This window comes from Callospermophilus lateralis, chromosome 9 (genome assembly GCF_048772815.1).
Source record: "Callospermophilus lateralis isolate mCalLat2 chromosome 9, mCalLat2.hap1, whole genome shotgun sequence".
Taxonomy (NCBI): Eukaryota; Metazoa; Chordata; class Mammalia; order Rodentia; family Sciuridae; genus Callospermophilus; species Callospermophilus lateralis.
In genome coordinates this window covers 7528093-7545593 of record NC_135313.1, presented here as the reverse complement: position 1 = coordinate 7545593, position 17501 = coordinate 7528093, and the positions used below count along the sequence as shown (strand labels likewise).

The window sequence follows — 17501 nt, the reverse complement described above, 5'->3', positions numbered from 1 at the left end:
GTCCCCCAAAAGCTCATATTTGAGAAAATGCAAGAACATTTAGAAGTGAATGATGAAATTCTGGGACTGATACGGATTAACTGGGTGGTAACTGTAGGCAGATAGGGTGTGGCTGGAGTAGGTAAATCACTGGGGGCGTGCCTTTGGGAGTAAATCTTTTGTCTTTTGTGAGTGGAGCCTGCCCTCTTCTTCCTGGTTTCCTTGTCCTGAGCTGCTTCTCTGCCATTCCCTTCCACCATGATGTTCTGCCTCACCACTATGGAGTCAGCTGACTTTGGACTGAACCTCTGAAATTGTGAGCTAAAATAAACTTTTCCTCTAAGTTGTTCTGGTTAGGTCTTTCAGTTACAGCAATGCAAAAGCGGACTTAAACACCCCAGGTTCTTTTAGTCCACTAGAGGAAGCGGGCTCATTGCACTGGAGGGCTCAGGGATATGTCCACCCCAGCCTGTAGCCTTCACACTGGCTGACATCATACTCTCTGCCAGATGTCAAAATGAGATTGGCCTTGTTGAACTATCTGATGTGGTCTTTGCTCTTGTCCTTGCACTACTACTTCTGCTTCTTTTTCTGATTTATGTGGCTTCATTTTCCATGTCTACTCCTGAAATCCAGATTTCATTGTTTCAGTCTTTTGTTCTCTTCCTCTTCTGGATATTCTCATTCCTGTCGCCATTGGCCCCTCCCAACCCTTGCCTCCTGCCCTGTTGGGCTTCTTTCATCTTCTCCGGTTTGAATAGACAAGTTTTGCCTACACACAGTTTGGCTGAAGGCTCTGGCAGGATCTGTGAGAAAGTTAAAAACCAAAGGATCCATGAGTTTATTCTTTAAACATACTGAGGCCTATGTGTGTTGCAGGCACTGAAGATGCAAGGTTAAACAGTTTTTCATCTTCAAAGAGCTCATGTGATTTAATAGGGAATCCTGAAATTTGCTTACAATACAACAGCGCTTTTTAAAACATTAAGAAATCCAGGCACAATTTTAACGTACTTTTTTCTTATGGAGGATATATGGCAATGGTTTCTTTCACCATACAGATGCAAGTCATCTACTGCTTCGATATTGATTTCCTGAATTTAGATTTTTCTATGATCACTTGATCCCCACAGCATTTGACAATGGTGACCAACTGCTCAGTGACATTCTTTCATTCCCTGATTGTGTAAAGGGAAATGAGGGTCAACACACAAAAGATCCAGAAGCAACACTATTAATGGCGCCATGGCCATTCTAGGGTAAGGGCCACACCTGAGTTGTCCACCTCTGTACCCACAGTGCCAGAACTGCTCGCAGCCCTGAGCAGGTGTCCAATAAAGTAGCGTTGGGTGAATGGAAGGATGACTAACAGCGCCTGCTGAATGACACCCTGCTGGGTGGTGCACAGCCCCGAAGGCAGGGGCCAGGGCGGGCCGCGCCCGTCGGAGGAAGGGGGGCCCTACCGGGCAGGAAGGCGTGTCAGGGACCGCCTTCACTGGATCCGCCAGCGACAGCGAGTCGTCCCGGTGGGGCGAGGCCAGAGAAGCGGTGGCGGCCTCTCTCCCACCCCTTCGCCCCGCAGCAGCAGAACGCCGGCCCACCAACTCCACCGCCCGCGCGCGCCGCTCTTGGCTCCACCCGGCTGCCGTCGCGCTCTAGAGCACGCGCCCGTGACCCGGAAGAGCATTCTCCTTAGCAACTGCCGGACCGCCGCGGCGCCGGCCTCCGGGGAGCAACGGTGAGGCCCTCCCCCTCCCTCCGCATGCAGCCCCGGCGCCACCCGGGCAGGCCTCCCGGGGCGCCTCGACGCTTCGCCCCGCACCTGAGGCGGCGGCTCGGGGCAAGCATCCTCTGCCTCCGGCGGCTTTTCCCGGCCCCGGCGGCGTCCCGGCCACCCACGCCCCCAGCTCTTGGAGTCCAGTGCGGTGCGCTGGGAGGGAGACCCAGTGGAGCTTGTAGTCCGGAGAGGCCGCGTTCTCCGGGGTCCGACGAAGAGTCAGGGGACCTGCAGGGCCGGGGCGCCCGGGAGTCCGGAGCTGCGGCCCTCGGCGGTGGTTCTCTGCGCCGGCCTCCCTGCGCGCCCTCCACGGCGGTGCACTGGCACGTCGTGAATTGTCCTTCTCGAGGGAATTAGCTTCCCAGTGTGAGCGGGGTGTTGAGGTCAGTAGCCTGTAGCTTAGACTTGTGGATTCCGGTTTTCTGCCGGAGGAACTTGACCTGGGGCTGACGAGTTGCCAGAGTGAAGTGGGGCAGGTGGTGTTTATGGCCCGGGTTGTCGCTTGAGAGAAACCGCGGCACCGGACCTCCCTTCAGAGTTTGAATGAGTGGCATAGGAACATTGTTGATACCGACTTTATACTTGAATATGATGATGATGATGATGGAGCGAAGACAGACATGTGAACAGGCTTGGGAATGGCATTATTTAAGAATAAAGTGCAGTAGTTTACATACCCAAATCCACCATTCAAAACTTATGATTTCAATTCAATAAGCATTTACTAAGCACCTACAGCATTATATGTACTTGAAAGGATTTAAAAGAAAGAAGACAGCACACCTTAAATCATTAGGAAAGCAATAAGATATCATTTGTGTAAATGCAAAAATATGTAGGTCAGGGTGGGGAAATCAATGTGGATTGGGCTTTTCAGGAATAGGATGATAGGTTAAATGAGACTTGGTTTGTCTCTAAAGTATAGGTAGAATTGTATATGTATATACACACACACACACATACACACATACTGGCGATTGAACATGGGGCATCCTAGCACTGAGATATATCCTCAGTCCCCCCCCCCCCTTTTAAATATTTTATTTTTTAGTTGTAGTTTGACACAGTGCCTTTATTTATTTATTTTTATGTGGTGCTGAACCACATGCTGGGCGACTGCTGTACCACTGAGCCACAACCTCAGCCCCATCCCCAGTTCTTTTTATTTTATTTTTGTTTATTTTGAGACAAATGTCTTGCCAGGTTGCCCAGGCTGGCCTGGAACTTGGAATCCTCCTGCCTCGGCCTATGTAGTCGCTAGGTTTGCAGGTGTGTACCATTGTGTTGGGGGAGTTAGGGAGTGCTAAGTAATTTCTTTCCTTATGTTCTTTAGGGTTTTGGAAATAGTTCAATGTGGCATTTTGAAGTCCTAATTTAATCATCTAAGGTCATTTGATTTTGGGTCTATTTTACTCTTCATACAAGTCTCTCTGACATTTTTCCTGAGTGAGAGCGAAAACAATGACGCTACAGCAGGGGACTTTGCTCCTTAGAGTTTAATTGCTTTTGTAGTTGGTCTTGCATTTATATGAAACCCAATAGTTTAGGTAGAATTATTTAGTTTTTTTTTATTTTATATATTTTCAGTTGTAGTTGGACACCTTTATTTTTGTTTATTCATTTTTATGTTGTGCTGAAGATGGAACCAAGGTGAACACTCGCTAGGTGAGCACTCCACCGCTACTTCTGAGTCTTGAGAAATTCTGCTCTGTTATTTCCTGGGTGTTTCCTATGTAGCAAATGTGTTGTTTCAAAACATGAAACAACAGTTTTGTGATATACAAAACAACATTTACTCAACAACCAGTAACTTTATCTATGTTGTGCCTGGGTGTGTATTTAGTTTATCAGTCTTTGTTGGTCAGCATTTGCCTTGAGACATAGAAGGGCCAGAACAACTTGGAGGCACCTGAACTAACACTCTTTTTAAAAGTTTAATAGGAATTTTAGACTCATTTGCCTTGGGGATCTACCAAAGATTCATTTGTGAAGATGCGCAAACTCTTAAGATTTTTGTTACTTTTTTATAGATAGTATTCATTTATTAACTTATTCAACAAATATTTAAGTGCTTACTTGGTATCAGGCATGTGCTTGGCCTTGGAGATGGGGAAAGGTGAATGTATACATGGTCCCTGTCCTCAGCAGATGGTAATCAGGGAATCACACAAATGTTAAAACTATAGCTGTGACAGGTGTTTTGGCATCTGAACTGAGAACTGAAGGATGCACAGGGAAGGAAATGTTCTGGTGAGAGCAATTAGGAGGGCAGAGACCCTCTGATGGCAGGGCATGGAGAGGACCAGGGACTTAAGGTACATCTCTGTATCTCTGGAGGAATACGACAGAATTTTGTCGGGGAGAGGACCAGAGAGGTGGGCAGGGACCAGATGGTGGTGGACATTGTAGGTAGAGATTCTGTATCCTCGGAGTAGAGAGAAGCCTCTGTAAAGGGTTTTACTTAGGGACTTGGGCTGGATTTCTCATGAGGATGACACAATTAGATTGTGTTTGAATAGCCTGCTTTGTATTTCTCCCACTGGTTGGTGTTTTTATTGTCTTCTCATCCCTCAACAACAAATCCCTTTGCTTTATTACAGATGGAGAAGCCTCAATGTTTCACTAGTAAGATGTGCTCAATTTTTTATTTTTTAATTGAGAGAAAAGGAGTTTTAGGGATTAAGACTGGTCATTAGGAGTTAGTTGATTTGAAATACTTTTTCATCATAACTACTAATAAGAAACTAATTTCAGTGACTCTTTTTAAAAAAAATCACAATTTAAAACTTATGTTCTTAAACTTTTTTTAGTGGTAGTTCAGTGGTGCTAACTATATTGTTATATAACAGGTCTCTAGAACTTTCATGTAAAATTGAAACTCCATTCCCATCAAACAGTTCACCATCCCCTACTCCCCAGTCCCTGGCAACCACCATTCTACTTTGTGTTGCCATGATTTTGACAAATTTAGATATTTCATGTAAGTGGAATCATACAAGACATATTCATTTTTACCTTCATGCTTTTCCCCTAGTATATCCTTGCCTTTCCCATCAGTCAGTTCAATCCTACCAATTTTTAAAGACCCAGATTTTCTCCCTTGTCTTTTGATCATGTTCCTAGAGCCAGAGTGGAAGAGGCTATAGATATTATCTTGTTTAACCCTCTTTTGTTCTGTATGAGACAATAGAGGCCCATGCTTTGCCAAAGGAGAGACATCTAATCAGTCAGAACAGAGTTGGGATGAGCTCTCTGGTCTTTCACCCCTTCGATGGTATCTTTTTTGGTTTGGCTGCTTACTGGTGGTTAATACTCTGTTCTTTAGTTACACCAGAATCATCCTGAGGTACAGAATGGTTATCTGTATCCCTGTAGCATTTTACTGAGGTATATTAGATGCTGTGTATGTTAGCTTTGGATAACAAGTATCTGAGATAATAAAAATATAAAGAAAAATGATTTATTTTCTCTTATAGTTTTAGAGGTTCAGTCTGTGATGAGTTGACCCTGTTGCTTTGGGCCTGTGGTGGCATATCATGTGGGAGCACATGGCTGAGCAGAACCACTCACCATATAGCTGGGAAGTGAAAGAAAGAGTTCGGAGGAAGGACACAGGGTGACACCCAGTGACCTAAAGACCTCCCAGTAGGCCCCACCTCTTAAAGATTCCATCACTGCCCAGTAGTGCCCTGGGCTGGGAACTAAGTCTTTAACACATTGATCTTTAAGAGACACTCACTTATTCAGGCCACAGCAGAAACTCAAGGAATATTTGTTAGTTACTTGATTGACTTCAGGAATTTTATTGCTTAAAAGGTGGCCCTGTGTGAAGTTTTGAACTTCATGGACCTTTGGTTATCGTAATCAAATTTACATTGGTCTTTCTGCAATTGAGTAATTCTTTCCCTTTTATAGTTAAGCTCTTTCACTTTTTCCTAGAGCCTTCTACAGTGCATATGATTGCCCATGACACATCGAGTTGGGTTCCCCTGAAAATTTTGATGATACTCTACTGAAAGAGCCATCAAATGAAAAAATTAATGCATTAAGCTTTTTAGGTTAGTTGATTTATTTACAAGCAAAAGTTTATCCTTCTGAATTTTGTTGCTGCTAAATGTTTTTTTTTAATATTTATTTTTTTAGGTGTAGTTGGATACAATACCTTTATTTTATTTATTTTTATGTGGTGCTGAGGATTGAACCCAGGGCCTTACACATGCTAGACAAGCATTCTATCGCTGAGCCACAATCCCAGCCTAAGCTCCTAAATGTTTTTGAATTATATTTCTACCACAGTTTATAGTGCTTATCTCGGAATGTCTATAGAACTAGCTGAATTAGGTATTGTACTTGGAATGATTCTGAGATGAACCAATATTCAAGTTCAAAAAAGTATAACAACATTTTTTTGTGTGCGTGTGCGTGAGGAAGATTTATAAGCTTTATTTATTTTAGACCTTGGTTTCTCATAATATTATATGACCAGTCTTCTAGAATGTAGTTTCTAGAAAATCTTTTTATTTCAACCTCTAAAAAGTTGTTTTTTGTTTTTAAATAAGTAGCTGTGGGCACAGGAACAAATGAAACTGAGAATAAGTCAGTGGATTCCTCTGAGGTCCAAATGTGTGGGCCATTATTGGTGATGTCAGAGAGGTGGAGACTTGGCCAGAGTTTTTGTTATGTTTATTAGACAAGGATAGTTGTGGACCCGCACAAGATGTTTTTTGTCATGTAACATGAAGCAAAACGGTTTGACGAGGTCTTTTCAGGTTGAGAGCATTTTATTTGCAGCCCTAGCGAGAACTTGATGACCCAGAGCTGCTATTATATGACTAGCTATATTGAAGCTAGAATTGGTCAAGTTAATCAATTGTTAGTCCAACTACTTTGGGTTCCTTTCTTGGCTCCCAATAACTGGCTGGCTCTGGGCTTCACTAATGGTGGCAGACAAGAGCCAGTATTCACACAGGTGGGGAAGGATCTTTGTATGATGCAGTATATAGTGAAAATGTCTCTCATGAAGTCTCATGGGGTAAGGACCAATGATAAAGTACCCTGTCCTCAGAACTTGTCTTTTTTTAAAAAATATTTTGTAAGTTGTTGATGGACCTTTATTTATTTATATGTGGTGCTGAGAATCGAACTCAGTGCCTCACACATGCTAGCAAGCACTCTACTACTGAGCCACAACCCCAGCACCAGAACTCGGCTTTTAATTTGAAGAAAGGGATTATCATTTATGGATTCCCTCCGCTGTCTGAAGCAGTTCACATGCATTGTGTCAATTAACACCAATTGTCCATTGAGGAAGATGATTAGGAGAAAATTGAAGTTCAGGGGCTTACTTAAGTCACAAGATTACAAGTTTTAGACCCAAAGTCAGGGCTATATCTGATTTCAAGCTCATGTTGCTTCCAACTCTACACAATGCTGCCTTCCTAAGTCAGTGTCTGACTGTAGCCTGAACCCTGGGTATGAAGCATCAACATATTACAATAATGGTAAAGAAAAAGGCAAGTAGTGAAATAGATTGATATATCAAGAAATTATCTGTTTCCTGAGAAAATTCTTGAACTAAAGGGAAGTAGTTGGTGCTGTCTAGTAGACTTGGGAGCTTGGGTATCCCAAACCAGGATCAGGTACTAAATGAAGAGTTCTGTCCTTCAGGTTTCCCTTCAGCCCTCTTTAGTGAAATTGGATGGTTTCTGTCTTCCATGAAGCATTCATGAGGAGAGGAGGTTGTGGTGATTGTCTTGGTACTCAGGGATGCAGAGAGACGTCTGCACGTTACTGTTTACCTGGTTTAGAGAGCATTGCTCACCTTAATACTTTTTCTAATGTCTGCCATGGTTAGCTTTAATCAGTTTTAAAGGACTGGATATGAAATGTTAGCAGGTGTTATGCTTGGGAGGAGCCAAACAGCAATTTACATGGCTTTTTTTTTTTTAAAGCTAAGTTTTTTTTTTTTTTAATTGTAGATGGACACGATACCTTTATTTTATTTATTTTTATGCGGTGCTGAGGATTGAACTCAGTGCTTCACACATGCTAGACAAGTGCTCTACCACTGGGCCACAACCCAAGTCCTCTGCTAGGTTTTTAAATTTTTTTTGTTGTTGTTGTAGTTGGACCCAATACCTTTATTTTTGCTTATTTATTTTTATGTGGTGCTGAGGATCGAACCCCGCACCTCACACAAGCTAGGCGAGTGCTCTACTGCTGAGCCACAGCCACAGCCCCTCAGCTAAGTTTTTAAGTGAAAAATGTTTGAATTGTTCAGAGATCTCTTGCTGAAATAAGACATTTGTTTTCTTTGTGACTTAGCAAATTTTTGACAAACTCAATCTTCATAATTTGGAAGTAAGGATATTATGAATTTATGACTGAAATATGTTAACAGGGAAAAATTTTTAATTGAATTAGGGCTTGATTTGTGTTATGAGGATTAATAAGACCATTTTTAAAAGCTGATTTATCAACACACTATATAAGATTCATATACTTAAAGTGTGCAGTTTGTTAAATTTTAATACTTGTGAGACTGTCAGTATAAGCGAGATTGTGAACATATTTGTTACCCTCAAAACATCCTTATGCCTCTTTGCCCCAACCTGCCTTCCAGATAGCCAATGATCTTTTTATCACTATACATAAGTTTTGATTTCCTAGAATTTTTTATTATATTAATGGATCATACAGGTTGTAGTTATGCTTCTTTCATTTAATATAATTATTTTGAGATGCATTTATATTGTTTAGTATATTAGTAGTTGCTCTTTTTAAAAACATTTTTATTGCAGCATCATAATTATACATAAAAATAGAACTCATTGTGATATATTTGTACATTGTCTATTCCTCTTTATTGCTGAGTGAGATTCCATTGTATAGTTGCTCATCACTTGATTAATATGTTGACCTACTGATGGCCATATTGGTGTTCCTAGTTTTTAGCTATTAATAAGGCTGCTGTGTAAAATTGTACAAGTCACAGTGTAGAAATATATTTTTATTTATTTTGGTTAAATACCTAGGAGTAGAATGGCTGATCATGTGGTAAATATATCCTTAACTTTTTAAAGAAACTGTTAAAAGTTTTCCAAAGTTTACATTCCCCCAGTAGTATGTATGAAGTCCAGTTCTTCTATATGCTTGCCAACTATTGGTTTTTAGTTTTAGACATACTAATAGATATGCAGTAATATCTCATTTTATTTTTTGGTACTAGGAATTGAACCCACACTTTAGAGATGCTGGGCAAGTACTCTGCTATTGAACTACATCCTAACCCTTTTAAAAAATTTTGAGTAGGGACTCACTAAGTTTCCCAGGCTGGTCTAGAACTTGTGATTCTCCTGCCTCAGCCTCCCGAATGGCTGGGAATATGGGCATGTGCCTCTGCATCATGATTTTCGTTTTTAACTTGCCTTTCCCTAGACTAGTGTGTTAAGCATCTAGATGTTAAACATTTTTTCATGAGCTTATTTACTCTCCACATCTCTTTTTTGGTTAAGTGTCTGTTCAAATCTTTTGCCCATTTTTAGTTCTATTTTGTGTTTTCTTATTACTGAAGTTTGAGAGTTTTTTTTTTTTTGTTGTTTTATGTGTTTGTTTTCCATAGCTTTCTTGAGGTAAAATTGACATACAGTAAAATGCACATATTTGAAGTATGTGATTTGATCAGTTTTGACATGTAACAGATATAATCAATATAAAAAGCATTTCCATTACTTTTTAAAAATTGAAATCATGCAGACTACATTTCTTGCGTGTGTTTTAAAAAATATTTTTTAGTTAACAGATCTTTATTTTTTATTTATTTATATGTGGTGCTGAGAATTGAACCCAGGGCTTTACACATGCTAGTCAAGCGCTGTACCACTGAGCCACAACCCTAGCCTCCTGCATGTTTTATTACATTAGAAATCACTCACCTTAAGATATATAGAATCCCACCCTCACTATTGACACCCTGATAGTGTCAACTATTTCAAAATGAAGTGGCACACTTATAAATAACACAGAGGTCAAGAAAGAAAGCATAGAATAAATAAATAAAAAATGCTTTGAACTAAGTGATAATAAAATCTTAAAATATCAGGATCTCTGGGATGAAACAGTTCTCAGATGAACATTTATAACTTAAAGTACTTGTATCAGAAAGATGCTAGAATAACAATCAAATTAATTTCAAATTATATAGTAGGAAGGAAAAAATAAAGAGTAGGAGCAGACATACATAAAATAGAGAAAAAAATAATACAGCTAAAATCTAATAAAAAATAAGTATAAATAAGAAAAAAGCAAAACCACAAAAATTAATATCAATGGAAAGGAAGATCTCAAAATAACCCTACAGATGCTCAAAGTATATTAAGGTAATATTACAGTTGTATGCCAACATATGTCATAGTTTACACAAGCTGGTCTATATTAGAGAAGGATCCATGTGCTGCTGAGAAGAAAGGGTATTCAGTCATTGATGGATGAAATATTCTATATATGTCTGTTAAGTCTAAATTATCAATGGTAATTTTTACTTCTCTAGTTTTGTTATTTAGTTTATGTTTGGAGGATCTATCCAGTGGTGACCAGAGAGGTGTGTTAAAGTTATCCACTATTATTGTGTTGTGGTCTTTTTGAGTCTTGAAATTGAGAAAAGTTGGTTAGATGTATGTAGATGTTCCGTTGTTTGGGGCATAAATATTTATGATTGTTAGGTCTTGTTGATGTATAATTCCCTTAAGCAGTAAGAAATGTCCTTCTTTGTCCTTCCTGATTAACTTTGGCTTAAAGTCCACTTTATCTGATATGAGGATAGAAATCCCTGCTTGCTTATGTGATCCATGTGAATGATACTTTTTCCCCATCCTTTCATCTTCAGTCTGTGGATGTCTTTCCCTATGAGGTGAATCTCGAAGATAGCATATTGTTGGGTCTTGATTTTTAATCCAGTCTGCTACTCTGTGGCTTTTGATTGATGAGTTTAGGCCATTAATGTTCAGGGTTATTATTGAGGTTTGATTTGTATTCCCAGTCATTTGTGTTTATTTCTAGTTTTTTCTTTTTAAATTTTTTTAGTTGTAGATGGACATAATACCTTTATTTTATTTATTTATTTTTATGTGGTGCCGAGGATCAAATCCACTATCTCACATGTGCTAGGCAAGCGTTCTACCACTGAGCTAGAACCCCAGCCCCATTTCTAGTTTTTACTTTGAATTAGTTTCTCCTTTGATTGACTATTCCAATAGTGTAGTTCCTCCCTTTGTTGGTTTTCACTTTTTTTTTTCATTTTATCTTCATGGAATATTTTGTTGAGAATATTCTGTAGTGTAGGCGTTATCTTTGCAAATCTTTTAACTTTTGTTTATCATGGAGGATTTTTATTTCACTTTCAAATCTGAAGCTTAATTTTGCTGGATATAGGATTCTTGGTTGGCATCCATATTCTTTCAGAGCTTGGTATATGTTATTCCAGGTCTGGGTTGAGAAATTAGCTGTGATCTGAATAGGTTTCTTTTTTACGTATACGTAGTCTCATCTTTTTCTTTCTCAGCCTTTAAAATTCTATTCTTATTCTGTATATTAGGCATTTTCACTATAATGTGTCTTAGTGTGGGTCTGTTGTAATTTTGTACATTTGGGGTTCTGTAAACCTCTTGTATTTGATATTCCATTTCATTCTTTAGGTTTGGGGTATTTTCTGATATTATTTCATTGAAAAGATTGTGCATTCCTTTGATTGTATCTCTGCACCTTCATCTATCTTAAATTTGGTCTTGTTATCCCATAGTTCTTGTTTGTGGTTTCTTAACATCTTCTCTCCATGGTCAACTCTATTTTCAAGATTATATATTTTGTCTTCATTGCTTGAGGTTGTGTCTTCCAAGTAGTCTAGTCTGTTGGTGATGCTTTCTGTCGAATTTTTAGTTTGTTTTATTGTTTCTTTCATTTTGAAAATTTCTGCTTGTTTTTTTTTGATTGATTTTTGTACACAGACGTTCTCTGTCAGTCCTTTAAGTTCACTTATTTATTTTATTAGCATTTTTGTAGATTCCATTGGATTTGTACAAAATTATGCCATCTCTGAATACAGTCTTTTTCCTTTGCAATCTTTTTTCCCCCCTACTTTATTGCAGTGGCCACAATTACCAGTATAACATTGAAGAGAAATGATGAGAGCTGGCATTTTTGTTTTGTTTCTGATCTTAGGGAGAAAGCATTTAGTCTTTGCAAGAAACTGTTCAGAATTCTGTCAGTCTCTGCTTTCCCAACATTATAAGTATGGCACAGGGAGCTGGAAATCAGAGGGATGTATGAACCTATTTCAAGCACATAGTGTTTTTCATAATCATGCTCAGTCATATCATCATACCCTGAAATGATAGCTGTAGATTTTTTTTTTTTGTAAATGCTTTTTATCAGTGAGGAAGTTTCTTTTCATTCAAAATTTGCTAACAGTTTTTTATTTTTTACTTTTGTTGTGCTGGGTATCAAACCCAGAGCCTTGTGCAGGCTAGACAAGTACTCTACTACTACTAAGTTGTATTCACAGCTGCTGTTGAAAGTTTTAAATTAGGAATAAATATTGGATTTTGTCAAATGCTTTTTCTGAGTCTACTGAATAATCATAAGGTTTTTCAGTTTTAGTTTGTTAATGTGTTGAATTATATTGATTTTCAAAATATTAGAAGTAACTTTTATTCAACTTTCTGTCACCGTGACAAAATATCTGAGATAATTAGCTTAAAGGAGGAAAGATTTATTTTGGACCTGGTTTCATAAATTTCAGTCCCTTGGCCCATTGCTTTGGGCTTGTGATTAGGCAGAATGTCATGGCAGGGAGCACATGGTGGGGTTCAGCCGAATACCTCATGACAGCTGAGATGTAGGGAGGAAGGGGACAGGGTCCTAATATCCTCCTCAAGGGTATACTAAGCCCCTAGTGATGTAACTGAAACCATGCTCCACCTTATAATGGTTCTGCCACCTTATAATAGTGCTGTGGACTGGGCACTAAGCCTTTAGCATAAAGGCCTTTGGAGGATGTTTAAGATCCAAACTGAAACAGTAACCTTGTACTTCTGGGATAAACCCCACTTGTTCCTGAGGTATTATTCTTTCTGTATGTAGTTGGAATTGATTTCCTAAAATTCTGGATCTGTGTTCATGAAGAATACTGATTAGAGTTTTTTTTTTTCCTTGTAATATCTTTGTTTTGAGTATCGGTTATGCTGGAAACCTTGAATGTGTTGGAAAATGTTCCTTTTCTTCAATTTTCTGAAATACTTTATGTAGATTGGCATTTTTCCCTTGTATTTTATAGTATTTACTAGTAAATCCATTTGATCTGAAATTTCTTTGTGAGAAAGTTTGTTTTCCTTTTGTTTTATTTATTTATTTTGTACCAAGGATTGAACCTAGGGGTGATTAACCATTGAGCCACATTCGAAGCTCTTTTTTAGTTTTTATTTTGAGACAGTGCCTATGTTGGTTAGGGCCTTGCTAAGTTGCTGAGGCTGTCCTTGAACTTGAGATGCTCCTGTTGGGCCTCCTGATCCACTGGGCTTACAGTTGTGTGCTACAATGCCTGGCTTTTTTTTTTTTTTTAATTATTGATGGACCTTTATTTATTTATTTATTTATATGTGGTGCTGAGAATTGAACCCAGTGCCTCACACATGCTATGCAAGTGCTTTACCACTGAGCCACCACCCTAGCCCACAATGCCTGGCTTTTTGTGGGAAGGTTTTGAATCTACAAATTTAATTTTTTTTGAATGAACTTTTTTTTTTCTTTCATGAACTTTGTTTATTCATTTGAGATGTTGAATTTATTAGTGTATTGTTGCTCATAATAATCCCTTGTTTCTTTTTAAACTCTGTGTCTCTTATTACTTTTATTATTTTTTGGTACTGAGGATTGAACCCAGGGGTATACTTCTGCTGATCCAGACCTCAACCCTTTTTATTTATTTTTTTGAGACAAGGTCTTGCTAGTTGCCCAGGTTGGTCACAAACTTGGATCCTCCTGCCTCAGTCTTCCAAGTTGATGGGATTATAGGCCTGTGCCATTGCAGAATCTATAGCAATCTTTTTTTAAGAAATTTTTTTAGTTGATGGACCTTTATTTTATTCATTTATTTATATGTGGTGCTGAGAATCGAACCCAGTGTCTCATACATGAGAAGCAAACAATCTACCACTGAGCCACAACCCCAGCCCTATAACAATCTTTTTAAACTCTGTAGAATCTATAGTGATGCCACCTCATTCTGATTATATGTGTTATGAACCCCGGTACACATTTTTTATTATTTATAAACTAACAGTTATCTTTTTAATTATAAGAATATAATTATCATAGTTACCATGGAGTTAGTTACTTGAAGCTTTCCGTTTGGTTGTTTAGATTCATTCACATTTGCATCTGTTCCCCTTTTCTTTCTGCCTTACAGTTTCCTTTAAGATTTTTGTTAATGTGAACTTGCTGGTAATGATTATTTCAGCTCTCATAGGACTGAAAACTTAGTACTTTTCCTTTGCTTTTTGAAAGGTATATTTGTCGAGGAAAGAATTTTTGATTTTCCCTATTGCTTTATTGTGTCCTACCTTACTTTTTTCTGAAAAGAAATCTGCTGACATCCTTATTTCTCTCTCCCTTTACTTAATGTGTCTTTTTTCCTCTGGCTGCTTTTAAGGTATTCCCTTTAAAATGGTTTTAAGCAAATTGATTATGATGTGTCTTGGTATAGTTATATTTACATTTCTTATGATTTGGTGTCTTTGAATTCTTTGTGGAAAATATTTGACTTTCATTTCTTCATATATGTTTTTCTACCCTCTCACTTGTAGATTTTAATTGCACATATATTAAATTGCTTAAATTTGCCACATAGCTCACTGGTCTTTTTTTTTTTTTTTAACTTTTTTTTCTCTCTGGTTCATTCTGGATAATTTCTAATGCTGAATCTTCAAGTTTACCATTTTTTTCCTTCTGCAGTGTCTAATCTGCTCTCAGTCTAATCATCTAGTATATCCAATCTATATTTTTTTTTATCTCAGCCATCAACAGTTTTTATCTTTAGAAGTTTGATTTGGATCTTTTTAATATTTACCAGTTTCTTATTAATGTGGTCCATCTTTCCTCTAGCTTCTGAAATAGGGAATGTAGTTCTAACAACCACTTTTGTGTCCTTTATTATTATTCCCAAATATTTCTATTCTCAACTCGTTCTTCTCATGCCTCTGTTACACCCCCCCAATACCTGTTAATAAATAAATAAGTTAGGTAATAATTTCCCTATTTTGTGTATTTGAAAACTGATACTTAAGAAGGATAGTTTGGTTTTGACAGTTAATGTTCAGGTTAAATCTAAAGTAGGGAGGTACCATCATAGAGAAGAATTGGGAAAGATCATAAGTGTGCAGTTAGGTTATAAAAGACTTTGAAGAATGCAAGAAGCATTTGGGATGAACTTTGAAAGACAAGTATGGTTTTGTAGGTTTCTATAAAGAGGGTGAAGCCTTTAAGGAGAGAAGAGTGTATTGCAGTGTGTGGGGATAGAAGAGGGGCATGTGTTTGGCTGAATTGGGTGTGAATATGGAAAGCAGATGACAATGTTTTTTTTTTTTCTTTTCTGAATTGTTCAATATTTTTGATGTTTTTTAACACAAGCCTTTTGTCTGTCTTTTCAGCTACTGTAAGTGTCTGAGAAGGTGTCTTTTAAAATTTCCTTTCATTATTTAATGCAGTCTTCCACATAATTAATTCACAGGTTGATTGATTGATTGATAACATTTTCTTACTATAACATCCTTAGTTGCATTATTAGTACTTGTGATTGTATTGCTTATTTTATGAGAAGTATTAAAGCTTTCTTCATAAAATTCCTTCCATAGAAGTCAGTGTACTTTATGCTAATTTATTTATTGATTATCTCAGCAGTCAGCTTACCAAACCGAAAGAGGTATCCCACTTCCTCAGTCATCTGGAATCCAGCTTCAACTTAAGGGTCATAGTGTGGCCTTGCACTGTTGTGATGAAAGGAACCCTTAGGTGATAGTGTGGTAGGCATAGTCCAGCCCTGGTTCCATTCTGTTTCTAGGCAATAGGAAGGAGTAACTGAGGGACTGTCCTTGAACTCAAAACTGCCCACCATGATGCTGTAAGTGCTTGGTTTGGACTCAGCCAATCTTTGTATCTCACAGGAATTGAGAGCTGAAGTTTCAATGAATTTTGAGCAGTTAAAAAATAATTAATGGGCACTGGGGTTGTAGCACAGTGGTAGAGTGCTTGCCTAGTATGTGTGAGGCACTGGATTCGATCCTTAGCATCACATAAAAATAAATAAAATAAAGGTCCCTCAACAACTAAAAAAATTAAAAAAGTAATTAATGGAAAAATATCTTAGTGTTAAAATCACATCATTCTTCCTGTAATACTTTTAATTATCTTATACAAACCTCTTTACTCTGGATTTTTGGCAAGCACTGCCTTTGCCAAACTTCCTTTGCCAAACTCAGTAGTTTGATCAGAGCATCGTCCCTTGCTATCTTCCCTCCTTCTTCCATGATCTCCTTGTAAATGCAACTTTAGAAGAAAAGATGAAAATCAAGGAGTTTGCTAACTCCTAACAGGTAGCTACTTAGAAAGGCATGATAGGACCTCAGAGATTTTTAGTGAATGATTGAGTCTGGACTTAAGACTATACACATCTTTACATGCATTCAATACGCTCCTGTTTTTAAGTTGTGATCTTTTATTAAATAATGAGAAGTTACAAAATAATGTATGCAGACTGTGTAAGATATCTAGAATAACAGGACAACAAATACCTACGTATACAACCATCACTTTAAGAAATTATTGCCTTTGAAGATCTCTATGTGCCTGTTCCTAATCCTGCATCTTCCTTAGCCTTTCTTAAATGATATGAATTTTGTTTTCTTCATGCTTGAACCACATAGTTTGTATACCTAAATTATTGTTTTAATTTTGCATGTTCTTTTTAAAAAATATTTATTTTTTAGGTGTAGATGGACACAACACAATGCCTTTATTTTTATCTGGTGCTGAGGATCGAACCTGGGTCCCGCCCGTGCTGCTAGGCAAGCGCTCTACCGCTGAGCCCCAATCCCAGCCCACAGTTCTTGAAATTTATAAAATGGAATCACAATACAGATTTCTTTGGAGAAATGTCTCTTCAGATCTGAATCTATATTCCTTCCCATTTTTTCCCCTTTTGATTTTTAAAAAAAATTTTTTTACTTGTCAATGGACTTCATTTTGTTTATTTGTATGCAATGCTGAGAATCCAACCCAGTGTCTCACACATGCTGGTCAAGCACTCTACCACTGAGCCACAATCCCAGCCCGCCCCATTTGATTTTTAAGTTGAGTTTTTAACCCCCAGCTCCCCCGTTCCCCCAACTAGGGGATTGAACCCGCTGGTGCTCAACCAGTAAGCTATACCCCGAGCCCTTTTTATTTTCATGTGGGGAGAGAGTGGCCTCAAACTTGTGATCCTCCTGCCTCAGCCTCCTGAGTAACAGGGATTGCAACCATGCCAGACAGAGCTTGTCAGTTTCCATAAAGTCATGATTAGAATTTGGAATCACATTAACTTTTTGACTGACTTACAGTCAACTCTATAATATTGAGTCTTTCAGTTCAAGAACAGGGCTTGTTGGTTGTTTAGGTCTTTTAAAGTATTTTTAAAAGTAATCTTAAAATTTAAATT

At 38.1% G+C, this 17501-nt stretch overlaps 1 protein-coding gene across 5 annotated transcripts in view; it reads left to right on the top strand.

Annotated features, from left to right (window-relative positions):
- The first annotated feature begins 1558 nt into the window (after positions 1 to 1558).
- The window catches only part of Dis3l2 (DIS3 like 3'-5' exoribonuclease 2), a 343677-nt gene continuing 327734 nt past the window's right edge, over positions 1559 to 17501 (top strand). For 4 of the 5 annotated variants that reach the window (XM_076866045.2, XM_076866042.2, XM_076866043.2 and 1 more), the window contains exon 1: positions 1559 to 1717. The gene's annotated coding sequence lies outside the window, so the exon portion shown is untranslated. Of the gene's footprint in view, positions 1718 to 1764; positions 2140 to 17501 lie in introns of those variants that run through there. The other variant, XM_076866044.2, reaches the window with a different exon arrangement.